Here is a 27,214-nt window from a genome sequence, read left to right as displayed (position 1 = left end):
TCCACCACCAGCAGCCCAAGATGATGTTACTTTGGATAGCAATTCAGTTGCCTCTTTTATCTTCCCTTACTTATTATTTAAGTCAGACACACCAACAGTTGTTTTTAAGCAAGGACATATACTTCTTTTTAAATATATATCAACTAAGCATAAGAATCTGTAGCCTTAAAAGTGTACGTAGTTCCCCTGCCAGGAATTGCAGACCTTGAAACTTTGGTCTAGGCTGGGAGGTAGGAAAGCGAGAAGAGCTGTGTGCAAATTATTAAATGCCTCAGAGGGGGAGCAATTTGGTGAACGCTTGGCAAGCTTCAGCAGCAGTGTTCAGCTGCCAGTCACCCCATGTGAAGTGTATGTGTTTTCAGACACCTGATGCTTGCTTTTGAACTAGAATAGTATATATTCCCTTATAGGATACCTCTTTCAATTGCAGGGATCCTTGCAGGCTTATCGTATTTTATTTTATTGTAGTATTTCATGAATTTGTGGTATGGAAGGTGTTGTGCCAGCTGTTCTACATCCCCCTTTTTAAAAAAGGGAAAATTATATTGCTTAATTTTATACGACCCTTGGGTGAGCAAAATATCACATTGCATGGGGCAAATCTGTGTGTGTGTGTGTGTGCTTTTTTCTGAGTTAAAAGAAGAATGTGGATTTTAAAAGAAAAAAATTGTCATTGAAAATATTTGATTTTTTTGGGATAAATTATTTCCCTGCAAAATCTCTCTTAATTAACAGAACTTGTATTGAGCCGTAACTTGTATGGTACTTGGTGGTAACTTGTATTGAGCCGTGAAAAGTAAACTTCAGAAGAAGTAACTGAGTGAGCAGTAATGAATGTTAGTAACGTTGCTGGGCATAATAGGTTGTGCACCTTGCAGTTCTTTGAAACCCCTTTCCATCTAGTAGGAGAACATCCTACAGTAGCATTGGTTTGGTCACAGTATGCTTTATTTTAGCGTTGGAACAGACAGTTATCTAACACACCCACATGAGGAAGTGCTCTGAAGTAGCTATTTCATGCTTTGCCATGCCCTGTAGCTAAATAATTTGGACTGACTGGTATACATGTATTCTTCATTAATTCCTTTGAGAGTTTAGTCAGTCCCTACTTGTTAATAGGACCAGAATGTGAAAATACCAAGCAGGCAAATTTGGTAGCAAAATGTCTACTAAACTGAAGTTTGTTTCGGAAATTATTTTCTGCTATATTTGGCTTTAGGGTCACGACCCAAAGTTCATTGACTTCAATGGACTTTGGCTAAAGCCTTTATGGAAGAGAGAAAATCATTCAGTCCTTTTTACTTGATGAAGTCGTGTGGGACAATTTTCTGATTTATTATAAATATTAAGTTTTCTCTCTTGCAAGAGAAGCATAGATGAATACCTATGAAGCATTAAAGAATAACAACAAAAGCAAGAAACTTAAAGACATTTAGAGTTAGTTTTAACTCCATTTAAAATATCCTTTCTGCATCTCTTAAAAAAAAGCCTTAGTAATTTTCAAGGAGAGCTGTTACATGAAACATTCTGCTCAGAAAAAGATGAAAAAAGTGACCTTCTTGATCAGTTTCATCCTTATGTAATTTTATAGGACTTCTCTACGGCAGCACAGCAAAGATACTTGTGGCCGAGAGGAGCTTAAAAAAAACAACAAATGGTTCTAGTTTATTCCAAGTTATTTATTTTTAAAAAATATATATTAAACACTTTTAATTTTTTATGTTACAAAACAAACCAAAAAACAAACCCAGCATCTCCTCTGTCTGCATAGTATTGGCAATTCAGTTCCAGCATCAGCAGGGAAACTACCAGTATATGCAAAAGTGAAACTGGCCTCATATAAAATGCATGTCCTGCTCAAGTAAACACAAAGTAAAACAAAAAAACAAAAAAACCCAAACCCTAACCAATAAATGATGATGATGATTTAAATATGCTCTCTTCTCTAATAGGCTTTCTTCAATAGCGATGTTATTGTAGTATGATAAAGTAGATCTTGACGCTTTTATGCCATGGTTTCCAGTTACATACTGAGGTAAGAGTTTGTTTCTTCTCAGGTTTGGGACCCATTCAACTTAACTGCAATGTGTTCTGGATAGTCTTGCTTATTTTTCAGTATTCTGAAATTTTTGCTGAAAACTAATGCTTGCTGTTTGTTTTTTTAGGACACATTTTTCTATCCTGTACCACTAGGGCCTGATCCTTTCTTTCCTCATTGTAATCGTGCTTCAGTCTCTAGCACTAATTAATTGAAGTGTTTGTTTTTGCCAGGATTCTAAGAAGGCCAGCAGGGGCTGAGGGTATTGTGAAATAGGTAGAAGGAATTGTGAAAGGAATGGACATATCCAGTTTTCATTAGTCACAGGACGAACAGTATGTAGCTTGGAGCTTTTGAAGGCATAGCTAAGGCATGGGTAGCTTCAAAACATAATGGGTACAAATCCGTATGCCACTGAAATCAAGTAGGGTGACTTGGCTCCTCTTAATTATATTTTATTATATTTTATTGCATCCATTGTTGAGTATAAAATCAAATGTAAGGAACAATGGACATCTACTAATTGTATGGCTTTGATTAAATGAGAATGGAAGGAGGCCTGTCTTTTGACATCTCTCTCTCTCTCTTTGCTTTGAGTCTGCTGTCTCTCACTTAGTAGTAACCCATATTCAGTTTTTCATAGGGCATATGCTTTTGTTGCTGCTGTCTCTGCTGTACTTGTTCTGCAAATATCATAGACCGTTAAACAGGCATCCTTAATAGCAAATGTGTTCTGATTTAGCTTCGTTTTTCTGTTAAACGTGTGCGGCAAAAATGATGAAATCAATTCCCACTTTCCCTTATTGGATGCCTTGTTCAAGTTTCAGTTTATTCAATTTGAATTTTTAAAAATTAAGTGATATTAATTCTTCTGAATTGTAAGCAGCGTAAGGATATGCAGTGCATACAGTTTAACCAGTAATGGTCAATTCAGATGTTTCCAATCTCTACACCATGATCTGGAGAGATCTTGTTTATGCCTATTGGCTCCCTCTTCTCCCCCCACCCTATTTGTACAGGAATCTCCCCATCCTACCATAGTTATAGTCTTACATCTGATAACTGTGGTTAGAGATCTAGGATTTCTCCAAATCATGGTTTGAACCCTTGGTTTTGAGGCAACTGTGATTACCTTGTCTCTAATTGTAGTAGGCCCCAGTTATGACTCGAAACTAAACTATAGTTAAAGCAAACCATGGAATAATAGGTCAAGAATAGGTGCAAGATGAAGGATGTCGATTAAGAAAGTTCTATTATTTGAAGTTTGAAATTTTATGTTTAAATTAAACCATTATGAATGGAAGCTTTTGTTTCACTAAAATATGAACACTCCACAATCAATGGTTGAGTTTACCTAAATATCATTGTCTGGTTGTAGTGAGGTCTCTGTGCCGCTGCTGATAGTGTAGCTCAATCACAATTCTGATACACATTTACAAAAAGTTATTGCATTCCAGTCAGTATTTCCCCCTGCCCTGTTGTGTTTAGATTGCAGTCCTTAGCTCATTTACATGGGAGTACAGTAGTACCTCTGGTTACAAACACATTAGGTTACAGACTCCGCTAACCTGGAAGTAGTACCTCGGGTTAAGAACTTTCCCTCAGGATGAGAACAGAAATCACGTGCTGGCGGCACGGCAGCAACAGGAGGTCCCATTAGGTAAAGTGGTACCTCAGGTTAAGAACAGTTTCGGGTTAAGAACAGACCTTTGGAACGAATTAAGTTTGTAAGTCTTGTTGAATCTAGAGGGACATAACTGAGGTAGCCATTCAGAGGATTGGACAGTCCTGGGTGGAATTTCTTCAACATACATTTTTATTTTTGAGCAGGTTTGTAGTGATAGGTCATTAGCATGATATGACTGAAGGAAGGAACACTGAATACAGATGCTTGCATTTCACAGTATCCAGGCTATTCATAACCCCTGAAACTAATTGATTACTGACATTGTGCTTTTCTCTAGTTTAAAAAAGCACACCCTCTAGATACAGGTCTTTGAGAAACTTTGTTGTTTTCAAATTCCAGGCAGACTTATAAATGTGCTATCAAGATAGGATTGAAAACTTTGGGCGAAGTTCCCACACTTATATTGTTTGCTTTGGTTTATAAGAGACAGTATAGGGGCCACTATATTAAAAAACAACAGATAATGGTGTACTGTTGTCTGATAAGCTGCAGGTGTCTTAGGAAGGAGATGGGATTTGAGTAGAAAAGCCTGGAGATGATAAAATATGGGAGAATGTAAAGGTTTGTTTTGTTAAATCTAAGGCAGTGTTTGTACTGGTGCAAATCTACAGATTTGCTCCAATTATACATTTGATTCAGCTGCAGAGCTGGTCTATGTCCATCTGCTCTGCAGCATGACCAAACATAACTTGTGACTCAGTGGGAGCATTCAGTCAAGAGTGCTTTTGATGTGAGGTTGTCCTTTACTATGCTATTCCTGTTTTTGAGGTCCCCTTAATCTCACTTCAACAGAGACATCTCTGTGGCGCAATGAGTCAGTACATCTCACTGTTAACCAGAAGGTTGGTGGTTCAAGCCCACCCAGGGATGGCTGTAGGCAGGTTTCTTGCATTGCAGGGAGTTGTACTAGATGACCCTCAAGGTCCCTTTCTAATTATGCAGTTCTATGATGCTATGAAATATGTGCTTGTTTTGAAAATTGCTAACCAGCAAGAAGGAAGTGTTAATGGAGCATGTTAGCTAGATCGGGAACAAAACAGAAGCTCTCTTCAGACATTCAGCGAACATTTGAGGGCTTAAATTGTGGAGGGGCTGTGCACTCCCCACCCTCAATGTTCCTGTTTCTACCCCTGTCCTTTCCTACAATGATTGAGACGGCCTAGACTGGGATTCTTCCATTGTTTGGTTGAATACGTTTAGATTCCCCTCAGTGATTGAGATTGTGCAGGATTCCATATTGTAGGAAGGATTCTGAGTGGGTTCAGCTGAAAGCTCTTCAACTTTCCAGCTGCAACATGCAAAGTTTGGAGCTAGAACCAGTGGGGACAGGACCTTTAGGGACAGGGCCTTCACATGAAGCCCCAGGCTGTCTCCTCAGTTTATACCCGTATGTGTTCTTCAACACCTGAGCAATACATGAGCAACAGGCTTAAAGGACACGTGATAGCCAAAAGGGGTGTAAGTGCTGCAACCTTGTATGTTCTAGTACAAAAAGTGAAATACAGTACTGTGGTGGAACCAAGATTAGTTACACCACAACTGGAGATGGTGTGACTTCAAGAGGCAGAAAAGATTAGGAACCAGCGTTAGAAATGTATAATTGTGTACAGTACTGCAAGAAACTGAAGCCAGGGCCTCTCAAAATTTTCCCTCATTCAGTTTTCATTCCGATCTGTAGGGATTTTTATTTATTGATAATTTATACCCACTTAAAATATATAATTGTATTACACTTAAGTATTATACATTACACAGTAAAAAAACCACAACATAACCCTAAACAGATCTGTTGCTTGCCAGCGCTATAAAAACATTGACCCAAAGTGTGGCTCCTCATGGAGCTTCATATTCTTAAACAGGTTAACAACAAATCACAGAAGACATCTGTGAACACAGGTGACTTATAATTTGATTGTGAATTTGCTGGGCATCAAAAGATAGTAAAGAAAGCACGAGACAGATATTGCTTAGGAGGAATACAAGGTACAGCTATAGAAAAGCTGCTCTCTATCTGTCTACCTAATGTCTGATTGTATTTTCTGGTCCCAGGTAGCTTAAAACAGGAGTGGGGAATCTTTTCAGCCCAAGGGCTTCATTTCCTTCTGGCCAAACTTCAGAGGCCCACAAAAGTGGGCAGAGCAACTAACATCAATGTTACCTTTGTTCAACAGGCTAGTTTCTTGCTGGCTACGTAAGTGTTGGAGTCTCTTCTCACCCTTGAGTAGTTTGAATTCTCTATTTTGTTCCCCCGCAGCAGGATCTTCTGTCACTAAGCTTGAAGTTATAGGTGTCCTCCCCCCTTTCTTTCTTGTGTATTTGTTACTTCACTTGCCTTAGATTAGATATCTGGGACATTTTGGCGCTGAATGCATTATAATAATATAGCAATTGGCATCTGCCCCACCATCACTGCCCCCATTCAGTATTGCATGTAGCCAAAGGACTTATCAACATTTTGCTTTCTGCATCTGAGATCTGACTTGCACTGGACTCGTAAAGTCATCAAAGAACATTCTGCATTTCTACAGAACTGCTGGCTAGAGTTAACTATGCAAGAATGCTTTAGGATTTTTTTCTCCACTCCCTTGGTTGGTTGCTAAAATATTATTTCCTATGGGCAATGTCGTCTCTCACTTCCCATTTGCATGTCTGACATCACAGAGATGCAATCTTCCAAGCTAATGGTGTATTGAATTGTCTCCACTCCTATGGCAGGTTTCCCAAAATAAATGGGCGATGGAGAATGAGCTCTTTCGCTTTGGTGTTTCTGGAGGTCACAATAGAGTTTGGTGCATGTTAGGCCAGTTGTTGTTGTTTTCTGCCTGGAAACAGAGGATTTGGCATCAAGGGTTCCTGAATTTGGCACCTGTACTGCCATAATCCTGACAATAAGTACTGTTAGAACCAATAGAAACCTGTTTCAAAAGTCCAGTTGGTGCTGACTCATGAACGAACTGTATGAGGTCCAAGCAGCTTGTTTCATAACTTCCAACATTTCATTTTAAAAAATCAAGCCAGAGCTGCCAAATTTTTAAGGTTTCAAATCTCGCTCCAATTGGACAGAAAGTGGGTTTGTTTTTTTCAAAAAAAGAAGATGCTGACATTTCCTAAAAACGCGGGTTCTTTCTGCGCCATACAGACTTTAAACCATTTGTCCTATGAGCCAGTACAGTTCGGCCTGAAATGTTTCACTGCTGTGAAAGCAGCTGCTCCTGCCTAGTTCAGAAGTCTGGAGTATATTTTTCACATTATGTTCTGCTAAACTATACTGATTATTTAAGAATGTGTTTAAGAATATATTTATCTGAATGTAAGGATTTGTTAAATTTTCCTGTAATCTTCCACTAAAGCATTTTGTTTTTCTTGCCACGGTGTTCATTGGTAATAAATCTGGTGTGTTTTTCCCCCTGGTAGCTTTTGTTGCATGTTTTTTTAAAAAAAATCCTTTTGCTCTTCTGACAACCAAATCCATAATAATCTACATGAAAACTAGCTCTCTGTTGTTTCAAAGGAACTTGCTTACAAGTATGCCTACTTACCATCAAAGTATAAAACAGGTGAGCTGTTACAAATTTGAAATTGTGTATGGCTGCCCTGGTCAACCATATGAGATTGGTGATGCCACCTTGGCGGGCTGTATTCCCCTATCTGCACAGCACTGAAACTGAACTGATGATTCTGGAAACTCGAACTGGCTGGCTGGATCCTGGATGTCAGGAGAAGCAACTTATTTCTCGTGGAAATAGAATACTTGCTCCTCTTTCATTCGTCTGCCTCAGCCAACTACTTATTAATTGGGAATAATATTTTTTAATGTGCCATACAAAGTCCATACTAAATATACACACACGGCAAAATATATTGTATTGCAGGGGTCAGCAAACTTTTTCAGCAGGGGGCCGGTCCACTGTCCCTCAGACCTTGTAGGGGGCCATACTATATTTTGGGGGGAGGGGGAAATGAACAGATTATATGCCCCATAAATAACCCAGAGATGCATTTTAAATAAAAGCACACATTCTACTCATGTAAAAACACCAGGCAGGCCCCACAAATAACCCAGAGATGCATTTTAAATAAAAGGAGACATTCTACTCATGTAAAAACACGCTGATTCCCGGACCGTCCGTGGGATGGATGAAGAAGGCGATTGGGCTGGATCCGGCCCCTGGGCCTTAGTTTGGGCCTACGCATGGTTTATTGTATTGAAATTCTCCTAGGGTAAGTTGCACCTTCTACTGTACTTGTAATTTGCTAATCATGAACAAGGTGTTCTGTTGTCCCTGGGAAGAGTAGAGAGGGGAGTTAACTTCAGAGAGGGAGGTCTGCTGCCGGAGATTGTCCCTGGATGGCAGCAGAGCTTTCCAATACAATCACTCCTATCCGTGCTCTGTTACTAAGGGATGTACAGTGGTGCATTGGGCTGGATCAGGGAAGGCCTTAGATGTGTATGATCCAGAATATTCTCCTTCACTAAACATGCCCAAGACAAGGTGTATGGGGAGAAGCCACAGGAGCTTTGTAGCAGGCTTCATTATTTTCACTTCCATTAGTATCAAATAAAAAGAAAACAAGTCACCACCCCTCACCTTCTGCCCTGTCTGGCACAAGCCTGGAAAAAGTCAGGATGTGACAGTTCCTCTACCATAAGCTCTGCACCTCCATATGATAGTTTTCTGAGGCTATAATTCAAGACGAAAGAAAATGCTACATAAAACTGGCCATTTATTCCTGTCTTGTGCTTATAGTGTTTTAACTAGTTTCTTACAAATCTATAAGAATATCTGTCTTCATAATTGTTGAGGTGCTGAAAGAATATTTTGATATGGTACTTTGAATGGATGATGGAACGAACGAACGAACGAATAAATGAATGGATAAATAAATAAATAAATAAATAAATGTATATTTATTTATTGAAGATCTATCCCTGTTTGCATGCTTGTTGACACACTGGACAAATCCCAGAGGGTGACGAAAGATTTACCATTGTCAAAGCCGTACTGATACTTTATCAACAAGGCTTGTTCTTCAAAGTGTTTAAAAATTATGCCATTAACAATAGTTACCATCAGTTTATGCGGAACAGATATAAAGCTGACAGGTCTGTAATTTTCTACTAAAACATGCACCAATTATCTTTTAAAACAATAGTATTGTGTTGGCCACTATCCAGATTTTTGCAAAAGGGCAGATTTTAGTGACAAGTTACATATTTTATTGGAATAGTCTTGCAATTTCACATTTGAGATCTGTAAGAACTTTTTGGTGAATGCCATCTGGCCTGAGTGATTTGTATTTTTTTTTTTGTCAGTTAGTTTGAAGACTAATTCTTTTTTTAACTGTGTACTGTACCTTCTTTTGCTAAACTTCCTTGCATTCAACCAACAGACTAAGAAGCATATATGAGGAGGGTTTCAGCTAGTGCTGTGTGTGAGTCTTCTCATGTACACTTTAATGTTTTTAGCCAGCTTCAGTATTGACAGGTTGAATATGGCAAAGGTTCTCAAAGTTTAGGAGAAATACTAGAATTCTTTTCTCAGACTAATAGGTAAGCTCTTTTACTCATTCTTCAACTTGTATATTATAATTATCAGCTGATTGATTGCCTATTTATAGATTATGATAATGCAAACCTGAAGTTTTCTTTTTAATTGGCAGCAGATTTGATTACAGGTGTTAGTTAATACAACCTAGAAATGTAGGCATGCTGTAACTTTAATATGACTTTTGAGGTCTGCTCTGAGGTCTTCGGACAAAAATGAGAGTATAAGTCTAATAAAAAAAATTGAACCTCTTCAGATGTCTTGGAGAAGAGAAAAAATAACAGCAGAAGGATACTTTTTATCAACTTTTTAATGCTCTGTAATAAGTTAACTATTCAATGTCTGATTTTAATTAGAATTACAAGCTTGAAAGCAATGATTATTTATAAGAAAAAAATGTGTAGTTTTTTGAGAATTTTGCATTTAGGTGGATGTTTCAAAAGAACATTTCTGTAGAAAAAGTAAGGATTGAAAACTTTACTACCCGTACAAAAAAAGAGCAGGCAGATTTCTTCTGTGGTTTCTCTTCATGAAGGAAAAGCAGGATCAATTTTTAAAAATGAAAACAATGGTGTTACAAATTGATGGATAGAAAAATGATATGTAAAAAAAATATGAATTAGAATTCTCATTTTACAAATACAAAGAGCAATCTGTTGTAAATGAGGCAAAGTTTTAATCAATTTTACTGCTAGAGCTTTCATTGCAGATAAAAATTCACCCACTGATTGTCAGTAGGGCTGAGAGTGAAGGTCATACGGCTATGCAGCCTGCCAAATTTGAAGAAGAAACAACTTACCGTACATGGCTTTCGCTTACAAAGCTAGCAGATTTTTGCGCTTCTTTGTGGAACCTCTATGGCGTTCCTTCCAACAATAAAAACCACCAGCAAATGAAGTTGATGGCTCATTTCAAATCAACATCAGTATATCTTTTAAACCTTGATCTTCCACAGTAATGATGAGATTTGTACTTGTTCATTTTAAGCTATTTTTGTCTCTGGTGTGCTACTTAAATAGGGATTATCTGTTTTCCAATTCCCATAGCAATGAAAAGGGGAAAAAAAACCCTGGAATTGGTGTTAAATAGTTATGTATAAAAGTATAACTATCACAAACTTTAAGGGGAACTTTCCCAGTTTTGAGATGTTGGAAATATATAACTGTAATAGGCAAGCAGTCAACAAATAATTAGCCCTAGATTCTGTTAAAGAAATATTGACCCTTCTTAGACCCGTTTTTGATTGGTTAGATCTTCCACATTCTTAAACAAGAAAGGGCCAGAGCAGCATTTGAAAATGGAGACCTCTTATCAGCTGAGCCAGAGAATGGAACAAGATAGATAACTGGATATGTTCGTGTTGATGCAACAGGAGTAGCTGCCCATAACAACTGAAGTTACACTTCTACAGCAGTGTTTAACCAGGAATCTCAGAATACTTTATGAGTATCAATCGCTTTAGTCTTTTTCAATTTCTCTGCTAGATGGAAGGATATAATCTTACAAAAGGAAAAACCTTATATGGACCCAATAGTTTACCAGACAGCAGTTCACTAAAGGATAGACAGGAATTGCACCTCACAACACAGAAACTGTGACATGAAACTTTGCAGTCCTTTTTCATTTTAGGCATATGTATATTTCTCAGACTTTACAGACCAATTCTAATTGGAAGCAAGTTCCATTCAGTTTGTTGAGATTTATTTACATCCAAGTAAGTTTGCTTGGGATTGCAGCCTCTTAATGACTTGCTAGAATGTTCAGTACTTTATTCTTTTAATAGAGTGCTGATTTTCTCCAGGCTGTTTTTCTGCTTGTAGTGTAAAAAACAAAAACAAAAACCACGTTCAGTGTATTTAGCATAACTTTTCCAACCATCCTTTGAAGTTATTCATTTGGCTTTCCTACAATCATAATTGCCTACTGGACTGCAGAGCAGGTTTTGAGACCTTTATGCCAAGAAGAGAATTCTACAGAGAGCTGGTCCAATCCTTCTTTTCCTGTTCTTTGATAACAAAGGATGGAAAGTCTGACTGGACTGTATGGAAGCCGATTGTGGCTATGCTTATTTTAATGAAAGAAAAGTAGCACTGTGCCTTCTCGCATTTAAGAGTATGGGGCCTAAATGTGTTGTTCTCCATTCACTAGGTAGATGTAGCTGTCGCTCATTTCAAAGAAAATAAGAGAACCAAAGAATTTTCTAGGCAACATACTGAGAGGTTTTCTTTGCTTGTCTGTGTTGAATTATCAATGGAGAATGACCATATGCAAGTAGTAATAGAGGGCATACAAGGAATGGACTGGACAGGGAGATGTATCACTTAAGCAGCTACAACAGGCACTACTGATTAAAAACAACAACTGGAAGGGAAATGTTCACACGCATGCATGCACCCGCACCCACCCACATGTAGTGCTTATTTCTACATTAGAGATCACTGGCCCTCTCTACTCATTCCCACTTCTCAAAATATCTGGGAGATGCAGATCTCCCATTTACTATTATTATTAAAAATTTGTATACCACTCTATACCTACATATCTCAGACTACTTCCAGCCATTACCTTATTTTTCATTAGGGACTGTGCCTGTTACTGGGCCTTGTTCAAATACCCATTTGAGACCAAACAGGAAGAAACAGTTATGTGTTCAAATGGACATGAATTGCTACCCTTGGATGTGTTGAATGCTGCAACCATTTTCAGGAATGACTTTTTGTTTGAAGGATTATGAAACACATTATATTTACTTAAACTTGCTTCTAATATGTATTCTCCACTTTTTAGTAATTGTCAAGTTTGTAAAAGCTAGGATGAAAGTTGTTAAACATTCTCATTTTATTAGCTTCTGTAATGGATGCAGATGTTATAGGTGGACTGGTTGCTCACTGAATCTGATTTATGTTGTGTTCAGCAGTATATCTTCTGGAAAGATAAAGAGCAACGGAATATCTTCAGTAGTCATTTATATTCCTTTTATTTTACTTTAGTTTGCATTTAAGATGCGTCCATGTGATTGTTCAGAATAGTGATAGATATACAGCCAATGCATTTTTACACATTGCAGACAATTGCAAGATGTGACTTATTTAGACCAACCTGTACAACCATTGATTATCTGAGTGTGAACCCAGGTCTCCTGGATCCAAATGCATCACCCAGTTTGAACAACAGTAGGTCTATGTATTGAATCTATTGAACTATATGGGTGTGTGTATATGCATTATATCAGAAGGATATATTTAATTCTAACATCCAATTTTAGGCATCACTTGAACTAAGTACACTGAACGTACAAAAGTGTACATTGAATCATATTTTGGGGGAAGAACTAGCTTGACTTTCATAGCTGCTATATATAATTGGAAAGTCAGTTGCCTAATTATGAGATTGGATGAAGGTCTCGCAAGGATTCCAGGAATTGGAAACTTCAAAAGCTGAGGCTGGGATTTAGCCCGATGAGCTACAGTAGACTATGTGCATTCAAACCTTGGATATCTTTTTTAGGCATAGAAGGGAACTAAGGTATGCCATATCAATCCACACATCTGGCATTTGTTGTTAAGCCTGTAGATTGGCTGGTCCTGGTATAAATACTAGTAGCCAGGCCTTTTCCAACACTGCATTCTGCTTTTGGCTTCTCCAATTTTCAGTTCAGACCACTGATCTCAGGAGCCCTCAGCTGGATTGCACACCCTTCAGTTCTGGATACTGACTACTTGAATCCTGGCCTTATGCCAAGGAATAAAAAATAATTTGGAGGTGGTTTTCTTGAATGCTTGCTCAAAGCCATAGAACTGATGGTAGCTTCATAACCTAGATGTCATATGTGATATCCCTAAACTGTAACTTTGAGACAACATTTCTTCAAAAATATTGAAACTCAGTTAATTACTGAAAATTAAGTTTATTTTTAATTTAAAAGGCAAATTCTCTTCATTCCTGTGGCTACATATTACAGTGGCAGCACTTGGCGGTATTTTGGAGAAATTTGTTGGTGTAATGTGTGTGACTTGGGGGCGCGGGTGGCGCTGTGGGTTAAACCACAGAGCCTAGGACTTGCTGATCAGAAGGTCGGTGGTTCGAATCCCCGCGACGGGGTGATCTCCCATTGCTCGGTCCCTGCTCCTACCAACCTAGCAGTTCGAAAGCATGTCAAAGTGCAAGTAGATAAATAGGTACCGCTCAGGCAGGAAGGTAAACGACGTTTCCGTGCGCTGTTCTGGTTCGCCAGAAGCGGCTTAGTCATGCTGGCCACATGACCCGGAATCTGTACGCTGGCTCCCTTGGCCAATAAAGCGAGATGAGCGCCGCAACCCCAGAGTTGGTCACGACTGGACCTACTGGTCAGGGGTCCCTTTACCTTTATTAATGTGTGTGACTTGAGTGCCAGATTTTCCCATGGTATAATGTTGCTGCAAATCTGCAAATCTGGAGCTTGCAAACATAAGCCCCAAGTGTGTTAGAGCTGTTATTATAGCCCTTCTGTGTTGGAGGTGCTATTATGATACAGATGCAGTCCAATTTTGAGATCATACAAATCTGTGGAACTGAAAAATAAGAACGAGCCTTCTATTGATGTCTATAAAAATTCAGCTTTCAGCAGGGTAGCATGTCCTTAAGCCTTTTGAATAGTATATGGAGATATTATTATTATTATTAGAAGTATTATAGCCAAGTGGAAAAAGTAGGGTTTCTTTGAATTGTGGGAGAACATATGCAGAGTGGCTTAGGGTTAAGGACACTTCAAATGCTAGAAGTTGGTACACAACAAGCTGTTACATTTTTTTCTTGTACTCTCTAACACCAAAATAGTTGCTACATGTGCTTGTTGAGAAACTCATTTGTCCACTGTTTACATACAGTTGAATATAAAGATACACCGTATCTGCAATTCTTGGGAGGTAAAAGAAGGTTCGATACATTACCTTGTTCATTACCATGTGATTATACGCACAGGGGTTAAGGGTGCATGGTGCATGGCATGGTTTGTGCAGAAAATCACCACAAGTTGCTGATTTTGAAGATGACTTCAGAAAGAGAACCACTAATAAATAATAATAATCTTGCTGAGAACATGATGTTGATATATAGTTTAGGTAGGGATATTTGGTTTCCAGCTCACCTAATCCTTTCTATTGACTGGTAACTGTTTTTCATTTCTGGACATTCAAACCACTGTTAATGCACAATTTTCAGTTCACATCTTCCCTTTCAGGTTACTAGTATAAATATCCATAGTGGTCATTGGTAATCTGTGGGGAGGTGCAGAAACAAGGCAAAAGCTGAAAGCTGGCAAATTGTGTAGAAGTCATTTAAGCAATCAGTTTCAGAATATTTCCAAGGAAGCCAAAAGGCAGACTGACCACATTGTGGGACAGAGCCAGCCCATGGAAAAATAATGGAATAGATGACATCCTCTTACCCTCGTCATGTTCTTGAATGACTGCAATATAAATCTAACAAGAATCCACTCTAGTTCCCCCTCTTTGCTTGAAGGGAAAGTTACATGTCATATCAAAATGTAATTTTGCTTGTAAATATGTATTTCGGGAGAGGGTTGCCTCTTTTTCTTATTATCAACTGGTAAGATATTTATCCCTTAATCTGCCATGTTGTTTCTCTGTCACTGTATGTGTGTGAGTGTGCTGCTTGTCTGTTTGCCAGATTTTTCTTTGTCTTTATCAATTTATCATGGCACTCATTTGTGAGAAAACAGGATATTGGCTGTGTTGCATTTTAAAAAATGCTTCTTTAAAAATGTGTGCCTTTTGCAGATTTTGGCGGCTTAAATTTGCACTCTTAGAGGTGTCAGGCTGTGTGTGTTGTTGTTTTTTAAAAAAGCTTTTGCATCAGGAAGTGTCGGGATGATTTTTTTGTGTATGTTTGTCTGTCCATCTGTCTGCTGGTCTTTATTAAGCTGTGCAGCGAGACAGCAGGTTACTATCTGTGTGTGCGTGAAATTAGCTAATTGGTGTTAGCAGCAATATTTTCACATGTTTTATAAGCAAAGTGCAGCAAGGTATATAAATGTAGATATGATCCAGACACACACACACACATACACGTACGCAAGCCTGTCGCTGCTCATGCATAGATGCTCAGAAGTAATTAATGTTAATAAGATTTTAATGTGCTTGTGAGATCATAATGAGGAGAAATGAATGCTCTGATTAGAAAAAGGTAACTGTGAGTGTGTTTTGGATTAGACAAGATTTCCTTTTTTTCTTTTTAATAAACTGCAATTTTAGAACTTGTTTGTGATTGCATCAATCGGTTTTTATTTTCAAATTAGAGGTCTGTTTAGCCATTTTAATGATTAGCCAAATAAATGGGTAAACCCTTGATGATAAAGAACCATGCAGATTTCTTCATTTGTAAAGGAGTGCTTCTATAGGGGCTGGGCTCCCTTGTTGTTTTTGTCATATATGTTCCTTATTGCCTTTTTAAACCTCTTCATAAGCTGCTCCCAGAAATAGAGTTCATTTTTATAAATGTAGATACAGTCCATATCTATCACAGAAGAGTAATCAGCCATTAAGACTATTGTGCAAAAAGGGATTCCTGTCCCTTAGTCAAGTGCATTGTGTGTTGACCCCCCCCCCTTTAATTAGATAGCCAAATACATACTGACTGTTTCCTCACTAATTGGAATATTTCTTTGTGATCTGAAGTAACAACGTTTTAAAGGTAACATTCTCTCGTGTTTCTGGACTTGGGTACCATGTGGTCATGAAGCAAACTTTAGGGGTCTTTCCCCCAGGCCTATATCCACCATAGATTGCCTTTCATTTCCATGGTTGTTTTATAACAAAAAGCTACTGACTTCTAGTCTCATGGAAACACATTCGATTAAAACGCAAACAGACAATTTCAATATTTTGTTATTATAATACTTATGTTGTTTTGCTGCTTTAATTTCTATGCTGTTAGCTGCTTCGTGTTTTGAAGTGAATGAAAAGGATATAAATTTATAAAAGAATTTTTTAAATGATGCAAGATCTATTTTTATGATATGAATAAAATTATCTTGTGCATTTATGCTGTCTGACACATGTTGCATTAGTTCTGGACAACTCTATCCTTTTGAGTCTGGCTTTTGGCCTGGGGCTGGGTCGAATATTGGATTAGTCACTGTGATGAGCAACATTTCCTGGGAAATGGGTGAGGGGGTAGTACCACTCTATTGACTCTGTTTGACCTCTCAGTAGCTTTTTTGATATGATGGATCATCAAACTTTGGTACAAAGTCCTGGCAAGTGTGCAAGTGACTGCCATCATATTCAAAAGCCATTGCTGGCAGAATGTAGTGGATCCACACCACTAAAGCCTCTGTCACAGATTGTAACTGATTCCGGACAAGGTACTGAAGATGGTTCTCAACAATTTGGTGGCTGTAGCTCTCATTTGTTTGGAGGCCTGTCTTTCTAGAGTTGAGGCTTGGAGCACATGGTTTATAGTTCTGTGGTCAACTTCACACTATTTGCCCATGGTTTCTGTTTCTCTTGTGATATTCTGGGTTGAAATAGAATTAGGAGATGGTTGCTATCAAGCAGTAAAAATGTGAGCAGAAACTTTTAATTACGAAGTACCCCAAAGCATTTTTCATGCAGTGTAAATACACTATATGTACATGTTGCCACTCCACATGTTGGTGGTGGGCCGTGACGGGACATTCGGCCCCCAGGCACTGCCCTAGGATGCTGTCTGCTCGCTCTAGCCTGACAACAAATGGTATTCAGATGTTATTATCCCATTGGTGCTCTGTGCAACAGACCTTTCCGTCATCCACATTGCCATTGTAACAGATAACTGTTGTGTATCAGGGTATGAAGGTTTGTGCTGGCATGGGTATCTCTTCAGTGCTCAAAATTCCCATGTGATTGTTGTGCAGATTGTCCATATTCTTTTTCTATGTTTGTGTACTGTAGCATTTTTGCTTGGTGCCACGACTACATATCTACCAATATCGGCTGTCTCTGAATAATGGATCTGAACTATTCCGGGGTACTAACTTGACATCCTGAATTGGCTAGCATTGCTGGCACAAGGCAACCAGTTCTGTACTTTGCTGGTGCAGCACTATTTTTTTCTCTGAACTGAATATTTATTTGCTTGATTCAGGTCTTTTAGACATTGGAATAATATTACTCAGTTTCTCTGTATAGTCTCCTCTATACTGATTAACAAGAAATCCTTGGCTTGAAAACTTGCATTTATTATTGAGATAATATTTTAAAATCATTGGAAGCTTGAGGAAGAAGGCCAGTTACTACTATTTTCATGGTTTTAACTACTTTTCTCCCTTACAGCAGCCCTGTTTCTGAAAACTACCTTATAGGATACCTAAGACGTGAAGTGAGAACAAAATAATGCAAAGCCATGATGGCCAGTTACTGATCTAGAAATGTAAAAATGGCCAAGTAATTAAGACATTGGGTGATTGCCAGCCTAGTTACAGAGCAGACCCATTGAAATCAGTGGTGTTGAATAGGATTTACTTGGATATCACCAAATCTTGCTAATTTCTCATCATTTCTTAGAGTTAAAACCTTTGCTTTGTCTGCAATACAGTGTATGAAAGCAATAAATTAAGCAATAATTTAAATCATGTGATACTAATAATCTCTGCATTTCTGCATTAGACTGCTAAGTAATATATTGCAAAATATAACTAGATTTCTAAGTATAAGTTCTTAGGACAGGCATTTCCCTTTGAATTCATTTGAATTTACATCTATGAAGCATGGATTTCCCCCCCCCCCAACAGACGTTACTCCAGCATACAGCACTTCTGTTTATTTTCCGAATCCAATGAGATGAGAACCAGCTGTGTGCAGGACTTCAGCCACATGCTGTAACCAGTTGTTGCAGTCCAGATGTTGCTGGACTGCAACACCCACGATCCATATTCATGCTGGCTGGGGCTAATCCAAGTTGGAGTCCATGTTCCCCATCCTTGCCACAAGTTCCCCATCCTTGCACTAAACAATACATTTTCTAAATCTGGGTTTAAATAATTCTTAATGAGTTAACATAATTGAGGCAAAGCATTCCACCCTATGAAAAGCACCCCCAATTGACATTCATTTCAATACAGTATGTACTTATAAAAACTGCTTGGGGCAGACACCAACTTAGAAACATTTACCCTGTACTGGAATGCCTTTTTCAAAATGGTGCCTTCTGTGAAATGTATGTGCATTATAATAATAATAAAAAATGTCTTCAAAATTATTATTTTTGTTATCTACAAATATATGCATATTTAATCAGTTATAACTAATTTGGCCAACTAAGATTTCCTGAACTGGATGGCAGCCCTAGTATATTCTCCTCTGAAGCACGAGAGAAAGACTTAACTGAAACCAGTCTTCTTCATCCAGTAGTCCTTCAAATGTTGCTGGAATTCAACTCTCAATAGCCCAGCCAGCATAGGTAATAGTCGAGGATGATGGGAATTGTAGTCCAACAACATCTGAAGGACACTCGCTTAGGGGAAACTTAATTAAATGGGATAGAAACTGGAACTCCCAATATGAATGGAACGTGATAGGCTTTGATCAGGGTTAGCCAATGTGGTACCATCAGCCTCAGCCACCATGACTAGTAGTTAGGGATAATCAGAAGTGGAATCCAAAACATCTGGAGTGCATCATGTTGGTTACCACTGGTTTAGTCTTTGACAGTCAGCCAAAATGGAGATTTCGGGAACTAGAACAGGTATGAATATACCTGTAAGTATATGTGCAAGAAAAGGTCCATATCAATGAGGTAAAATGTATTTAAGTATTGGGACAAAGAAGCCTTTTCTCCTTTTAATTACAGGTGTAAAAAAAAAAGAGAGAACATATATATATATTTTAAAAATATATTCTTTAGAGAGGTGGTTGGACTAGGAGGTGATTGATGTTCTTTTCCATTCCATGATTGCACTACAAGAGGTAGCTTGGTATACAGCAGATTAACTTTGTGCTTGTGTGTACCAGCCAGTCTTTCGAAGAGAATCTTGTAAATCATGTTTGTTTCTGCGTGGAAAGTCCAGGAAGGACTGGGTAAAGTACTGATTGTGGCATTTATTAAACAGAGTGTTTGCAATGTGGTTGAAAGGAAGCATATCCACTGTGGTTAGTTTGTGTTCTATGTAGAGTCTTTGCCTATACTCAAACACCTTTTTAACGTTTGCTTTTGTAAATTTGCATTATAGAGACCTAGTTATTCATCTTCTGTCTCAGTAGAATGCTTCTCTTACTAACTAAGGATGTCAGTCTGTGTGCACCAGCCAGTCTTTTGAGGAGAATCTTTCCCATACTTGCTGGCACACCCCTCTGGCACGCATGGGCAACTGTAGGCTCAACTCTGTAGAATAAGGATCCTTTTATCCCTTTGTCTGACACATTTCGTTTTATGAGTTTGGATAATCCTGTTCTGCAAAAGCAGGCATTGTTATTTTCAATAAACAGCCTGGATTCACCAGAGCGAGTGTTGTAGATAGAAGTACAAGGTTTTAGGGCTAGTGCCTCTGTGCTGAGTTTCTACAGGTTTGTCACCTTGGTGGCTGAGAGGTTCAGAAAGAGCAAACAATATTTTTAAAAGAAAGAAATCCTTTTTTGTTGTTGTTATACTGTACTGAAGTTTCCTTTACTTTGTTTTCTGAGTCTGATTTTAAAAAGATTTAGCCATGTTTGTGCATCATATCTTGGCCCGGATAACCAGGGTTCTATATAGTATTCATATAGCTATGAGAGGGCATATGTCAATTGCTCCCTACTAATTTGTGTGTGTGTGTGTGTGTGTGTGTGTGTACACACACATTTATGATGCATTTGCATTTTCTTTCAATGGACAGAGCAGGGCCCACAGTAGTACTGCAGTAAAAAATTGCTAGTGTGGTTTAGAATCTGTTTTCTAGGGCGGTTGCTTTAGCCAACTTTGTGCAGAAGCAGTGTACTGTATAGGGATAAACAAGGTAAGAACTGCTAAAACATACAACCTTTCCCCCCCAAAGAAGATAGCAGTAAGGCAGCAGTTCCAAAACAAGTTTAATATGAAGTTGGGGATCCTTTGTTGTTTCCTGGAAAGCCTGCCAGGCCTTCCTATTAAGGCAGCTCCTAAGTGAGGACACGATTATTGAAAATGCACTGCTGCTGCTGCTGCTGCTGGCCGCAAACCCATCATGGGATTTGGAGGGTCCATACAGAAACAGGGACCCCTTCAACTACTCTAGAACCAGAGTAGAGTGCCTCAAAATGGACCGCTGACAAATTCAAATGTGTCAGACATGAGTCCTGGGACCAAATAAACCTAGTAATTGGGCTGGTGCGTTCTTCCAGGGCATCTCTTCATACAGCATATTACAGTAATTTGATATGTTAATTATTGGGTCCATATATAAGACAGCAGCCAGATCCTTTGCACTCTTGAATTATTTGTTTATTTGCTACATTTGCTACATTAGTATATCAGCAGGTCCACTACTACTACCGTGTCAGGTTTCTGCGCTGCTGCAGGGCCTGAAGTGTGCTTGGATGAAGACTCAGAGGAAGTAGCTTTAGAGCTACTGCCAGAATGCCCAGCTAGCTGGATGTGAAGCTACTGTGGAGGAGAGGGTGCATGGAAGTGCATAGAAGCACTTTCTCAGTCTGGGCCTGGCTATGTAAGCTGCTCAGTCGCTGAAATAACTGCCCTCATCAAAAGGGAAAACATACATACCGGTACTTTATGGCTTGCGATTAAACTACACTTTCCTAATTGTGAACTATTAAGAAGCTATAGTCAAGCAAGTCTTGGAAGTCCTTAATTCTGGTGCATGAACTTAGAGGTAAGGGGATGGAGAGCACAGAAGCACAACACTAATTCTTGGTACAGTGGAACCTTGGGTTGTGAACGTGATCTGTGCAGGAGGCACGTTCGCAACCCGCAGCGCCATGTCTGCGCACGCGTGGCTCATGATTTGGCGCTTATGCGCAAAACGCGACTTAGTGGTTATTTGCATGCGCGAGCGCCGAAACACGGAAGTAACCTGTTCCGGTACTTCCAGGTTGGTGCGGTGCGCAACCTGAAATCGCGTAACCTGAAGCGTCTGTAACCCGAGGTACACTGTATAATAGAACGGGAAAGAGATTGTTATGCCTAAAATAGGATTGCCATATTTCAAAAAGTAAAAACCAGGACATCCCGAAAGTTGTTGAGCTTTTCTTTACAAAAATGCCAAAGAAAGCAATTTTTTGATTGGCTTGCCTAAGATCCAGGACAAAACACTGCTTTTCAGAAATTCCACGCAGATGTCAATTCTACCTTTGAAATTTTGGTTATGTCCAGGACACATGGTAGCCCTATCTAAAATGGCCCAGAGGGTCAAACCAATATGTTTTTTTAAGCATGGTAGTGCTGTATTACACCGATTCCCAGAAATAGTTTCTGCAGATGAGAAAAGTTGCATTTGTCTTACAGTTGGCATTAATGCATATTAAGTTGCTGGTGCAAGGCAATTCCCGACTATTTAGTTGTAATTTAAGACACGATTCCCTCTTAGCTTCTCCATAGTTTTATGTCTACTGCTGGATGATGTCCAGCTGACATTGCAAATATTGTAGTTATTATTTTGTGACAAAGCTTTTCCACTATTCTGGGTTTCAGCTTCCCCTGCTCTAAACATATTTGCTGGCAATATCATACCAGTGTCTGACTGGCCTCTTCCCACAAATTTACAATTTTTGGGTGAGGCTACTAGTTTGTTGGGATGCGGGTGGCGCTGTGGGTAAAAGCCTCAGCGCCTAGGGCTTGCTGATCGAAAGGTCGGCGGTTCGAATCCCCACGGTGGGGTGCGCTCCCACTGCTCGGTCCCAGCGCCTGCCAACCTAGCAGTTCGAAAGCACCCTCGGGTGCAAGTAGATAAATAGGGACCGCTTTCTAGCGGGAAGGTAAACGGCGTTTCCGTGTGCAGCTCTGGCTCGCCAGAGCAGCGATGTCACGCTGGCCATGTGACCCGGAAGTGTCTCCGGACAGCGCTGGCCCCTGGCCTCTTGAGTGAGATGGGCGCACAACCCCAGAGTCTGGCAAGACTGGCCCGTACGGGCAGGGGTACCTTTACCTTTACCTTTACTAGTTTGTTAATATCTTAGAGGGGTGTGGTGGGACTAAGGTGACAATTGTAAATAGTTTTCTAACCATAAATCTAAAATATAAAAATAAACGTTAAGTTGCTGTTGACTATGTTCCAGCACTCCTTCTGTATGTTAGACTTCAATCCAATAAAGAGAGAAAGCTGTAGCCACAAAACAGTCTGTTGGTCTTGTGCTCCAATTCAGTCTTATCTATATTTTGAACTTTAAAACTCTAATAAAACATTTATATCTGACTCTTGTCTTTTGCCACCCCCAACCCTTTTTAAGTATTCTCTGACTCACTGACTACTCATCTATAGTTAATATAAGGTACTTTTTGTTGTGGTTTGCTAAAATATGGTAGCTATGTGACTCAGATGTAGCTTAGAACGTTATCTTTAAATAATCAAAAACATGCTGTTCCAAACATACAAAAAAGTCCTATGTACTTAAAATAGGAAATGCCTTTAGTTTTGTTTTTAAGTGCATTATTAAAATAGGTTATATAATGATAAATTATTTATACAGCGGCCTTTTACATTCTTTAGGAAACTAGAGAAACTGAGAATTCTGCTATGTTTGCAGAAGTCACAGCCATTATGATTTTTCAGCAACATTTTTCAGGGAACAAAACTTTTACCAAAGCCGTTGGTAAAATTCATTTTGTAATATTTAAAAAAAAAATATTTAGTTGAAGTTGCCATCACAAAAGCATCCTTATTCTTGCAGCTGCTTGGAAAATCTTTAATAAAGTTTTGTATTGTATTTGTAGATTGCCTTTCCTCTTGGATTATCAATGATAATGGGGGGGGGGGTAGTAGTATGTTTGACTCCAAATCAAAGTATGTGAATCATTTAGCACTCAGTTATGAGGTTTGAAGAAACTAAGATTGAATACAGTGTTATATTTCACAACCAGAAGGAATTGGTGAATAATCCTTAAAAATCTGGAAGCATGCATTAGGTTCTCTGCTCCCATTTTAGTATTGTGCAATATTGCTATAATTTAATATTTCTGGGTTACAAGAAAATGTCAACAGTACATATTATACAACAGATTCCTTCCCCTGCCCTCTGCTGTGTGTGTGTGTGTGTGTGTGTGTGTGTGTGAGAGAGAGAGAGAGAGAGAGAGAGAGAGAGAGAGAGAGAGAGAGAGAGAGAGAATTCAAATAGTTTTCACTTTATTTTTTAAAAAGAATTGTCCCAATCCAAAACTGTTGGGCAAAACATTAAAAACAAAATACCAAAAGACATGCATGTGTCTTGGTTCTGATCTTTAACTTGAATCTTTCTCTAGTTGCTGACCACCAGCCTTACATGCTTCTCACACAGCACTCTGTTACTATTGAAAGCAGGCTATCAGGGTACTTTCATGTGCTAATGTAGCCATATTTCAAGGTACTTGTGACAGAAATGTTTAAATGCACTTATCACTGAAATGAATTATATGTTTTTGAATCCTTAGTTTGGCTACTAGATACCTCTTCCATGGTTTATGACCAGCTATTTATCTCTGTATTTGAACTTGAAGAAGAAGGCATGAAGGTTCCAAAATGAGGCAGGTGACCTTTCCTTCCAATTCGGTTCTTTCACCTGCTGTTTAGATGTCAATTAGGTTAAAAAATTAGAAATCTAGATATATGTCTACGGACCAACATATAATGTGCTCTGACTATGCAAATGTGAAACGCTGTAAAAGTATGAGGGGGTCCTCATGAGATGTGATAAAGGCAGCTGAGTGTGTTCACAGAAAGCAGGGCATAAATAGATCTGTTTGTGCAATAAAGTTGTACAGGTGATGGGAAGCTGGACACACTCCACCTTACTGCCATTTCTTCCTGAAGACACAGATCAGATCACTTCTAGTATTGGAGCCAGACTGGTAAGAGAGCAATAGAGGTAGAGTTCAGTTCTCCTGATCTGGGCTTCTCTTTTGGTATAAAAGAAAAAGTAGACATCACCCCCTATGTGTAAACATGATCACGGCTGCTATCACATTTGGTCTGGCTCCAAGTATGATCGCCTGATGTTCCCATGATACTGAATACATATACATAATCCAATACTTTTCTCTAAATCCAACATATTCTTGTTACTTGAATGCATACATTAATTGGATCCTGTTATGAGCTCCTGTTGCTCTGTCCTAGCTCCTGCCAACCTAGCAGTTCGAAAGCACACCAGTGCAAGTAGATAAATAGGTACTGCTGTAGCGGGAAGGTAAACGGCGTTTCCTTGTGATGGTTTCCATCACAGTGTTCTGGTGAGCAGGAAGCGGTTTAGTCATGCTGGCCACATGACCCGGAAAGCTGTCTGTGGAGAAACGCTGGCTCCCTCGGCCTGAAAGCGAGATGAGCGCCACACCCCATAGTCGCCTTTGACTGGACTTAACTGTCCAGGGGTACTTTACCTTTACCTTTTTGTTTAGAAGTTGGATGCTTTAATTTATGTTCTTCAAAAGAGTTCTCTTTCTCTCTCTCTCTCTCTCTCTCTCTCTCTCTGTGTGTGTGTGTGTGTGTGTGTGAGAGAGAGAGAGAGAGAGAGAGAGAGAGAGAGAGATATGTGTAAAAGTAATGAATTTCTAAATATTGTAGATTTAGAGTTGGTTAAAAAAATAATTATCTAGTCAATGTTTTGGATTTTATTTTTCTATTTCTTTATACAGTTTATATCCTGCCCTATCTTTCCAAGGACCCCGGGTTCACATTTTGCAATGTGCAACAGTAATGAATTTCTGAATATCTTTGTAGATGTAGAGAAAGTAAAATTAAAAATTAAAATTATTCTACTATTTTTATCTATAAAATTTATATACCACCCTTCCTCTTCATGGATCCCAGGGTGGCATGTTCTCATACTCAAAAAAGATCCATTGGCATCAATAGACCAAAGTCAATTAATTAGTGGATCTACTGTGAAAATGATTTAGTTGTAGAATTATATAATTTAGAATTATAGAGTTGGAAGGGACCATGATGGTCATCTAGTCCAACCCCCTGCAGTGGAGGAATATTTTGCTCAACGAGGGGCTTTAACCCACAACCCTGAGATCAAGAGTCTCATGCTGGTAGTGACTGAGCTACTTCCTGCATTTGATTAATCTGTTTAAAATAGTGTGTGGCTCACATCTCCTTGCTGGCAGAGTTCTTAAATTGTGGTGTGGAGGACTTGTGGGTGTATCCCACAGAGGAAGTTGGGATAAAACTGTTGGTTATAAAGAGATTAAGGGGATTTAAGACAACCTCTCTGGATTGTAATTCAAAGAAGGAAGAGCCCAATTATTTCAGATTTGGGGGTTTTCTGAGGAGGGGAAATGAGTTTCAAGTCTTAGCGCATCAGCTTAAGTGTCAAATCTTTCCATTGGCTGACTGAGCCAGTCAGGGTAGCCCTACATAACACTTTGCTTCATGATATTATGGAGAGTTTTCTACCGTTCACATTCATCTCATTACTACACAATATTTCTGGGCAAATAGAGGATTGATTGGCTCTGAACAAGGAGGAAGACAGAATTTTCTGGCAGAACTAAACCTCTGCATTTTTAATTTGGCACAAGAGTAGACCTAAAGAATAAACAACAACAGAAGATGAAGACATGCCAGGATAGTAGGAATTTAGTACTGGAGCCAAGCCAATATCCTTTGATAGGAAAAAGCTCTCTAAATGTTACTTAGAAGAATATTAGTTTGGTTCTGAACACTATTTAAAAAAAGGTCGATGAAACATGTCTTCACAGTATGGCAGGTACACTTGCTGACAGATTTGCATGATATCTTGTATGTGAGGGGGTGGATTCCATTTGGATCGCTAATATTTGAAAGGTTTCCTGCATGAAATCATGCCAATTTTCTAAATTTAGTTTGTTGTACTTAGAAAATTTATTGGATATTCCCATATAGTTGGGGTCATAGTTCCCCTCATCCTCCTCTGTGATCCCAGTGGAGTTACAATATAGTTTTTTTTTTTTTTTAAAGATCTAGGCTTTGAGTAGTTATTACTAGCTAAACCTTTTGTATGCATTTTTAGAGGAGCCAACCTAAGAAATGTTAGCTTTCTAAAATAATCAGAGGTTTGGAAACTAGTTTAAAGTACAATTTTAGGTAACCTATGGGCACTTTTGATTGAATAAAATAGTTTTCAAGGTTGCATGACAGTTCAATAAAGCATGTGGTATCTTCTAAAAAAGCTCATCTTCCACGTGCATGAAATATATATTTTTATTTTTAAAATACGGAGAAATTTATACTCTGTCTATATTCAGAAGTGGTACAGTCCAAGGTCTTTACCACATGCTTTAATGAACTGTCATTCAGCCTTGAATACTATTTTATTCCATCAAAACTTCAAAATTTCCTGGATTCACTATTCAGAAGCAGAATAATCCAGGGCTTCAGAATGAGGTGCTGTTGCCGCTGTCATTCTTGACGTATGTTAAGTAGCACCAAATGTGGAAATGGTAGCACTGACGGCTCCATTTTCATGACTGATCCAGCAGAACTTGAATCCTGGTCTGCATTGAACTAGACCCAGACCTTCTGAAGGCTGATCTAAATTGATTATGTGGGGCACTTTTCACGAACATGGGCTTAAAAACTGGTTGCATGTAGAACCAACCTGTAAAACATACAGAAGCTTCAAAAATGCTTCATATTTTTCTACGTTCAAAATGCTGTGTGGGTTAAGGCAAGTGGCTTTGCTGGATCTTGATCCTTTAGTGTGTTTCACAGAATGAAAGATGGCAGGATCCCCAAGAATGTGCTCTATGGGGAGCTGGTTCAGGCAGACCAAGTCCGTATTACAAAGATGTCTGCACACGAGGCACCCGTGTGGGAATCCT

The 27,214-nt window shown here is 38.9% G+C and overlaps 1 protein-coding gene across 18 annotated transcripts in view; it reads left to right on the top strand.

Moving 5' to 3' along the window:
• Nucleotides 1-27,214, top strand: part of ZBTB20 (zinc finger and BTB domain containing 20) — a 463,068-nt gene that overhangs the window by 32,723 nt on the left and 403,131 nt on the right. The window contains exon 1 of one of the 18 annotated variants that reach the window (XM_081908426.1): nt 14,839-14,857. The exons of the other annotated variants lie outside the window; for them this stretch is intronic. The gene's annotated coding sequence lies outside the window, so the exon portion shown is untranslated. Of the gene's footprint in view, nt 1-14,838; nt 14,858-27,214 lie in introns of those variants that run through there. 18 annotated transcript variants of the gene reach the window in all.

Source organism: Podarcis melisellensis (genome assembly GCF_964234715.1).
Source record: "Podarcis melisellensis genome assembly, chromosome: 4".
NCBI lineage: Eukaryota > Metazoa > Chordata > Lepidosauria > Squamata > Lacertidae > Podarcis > Podarcis melisellensis.
The sequence above is the reverse complement of the archived record's forward strand: the minus strand, read 5'-3'. Positions and strand labels throughout refer to the sequence as shown.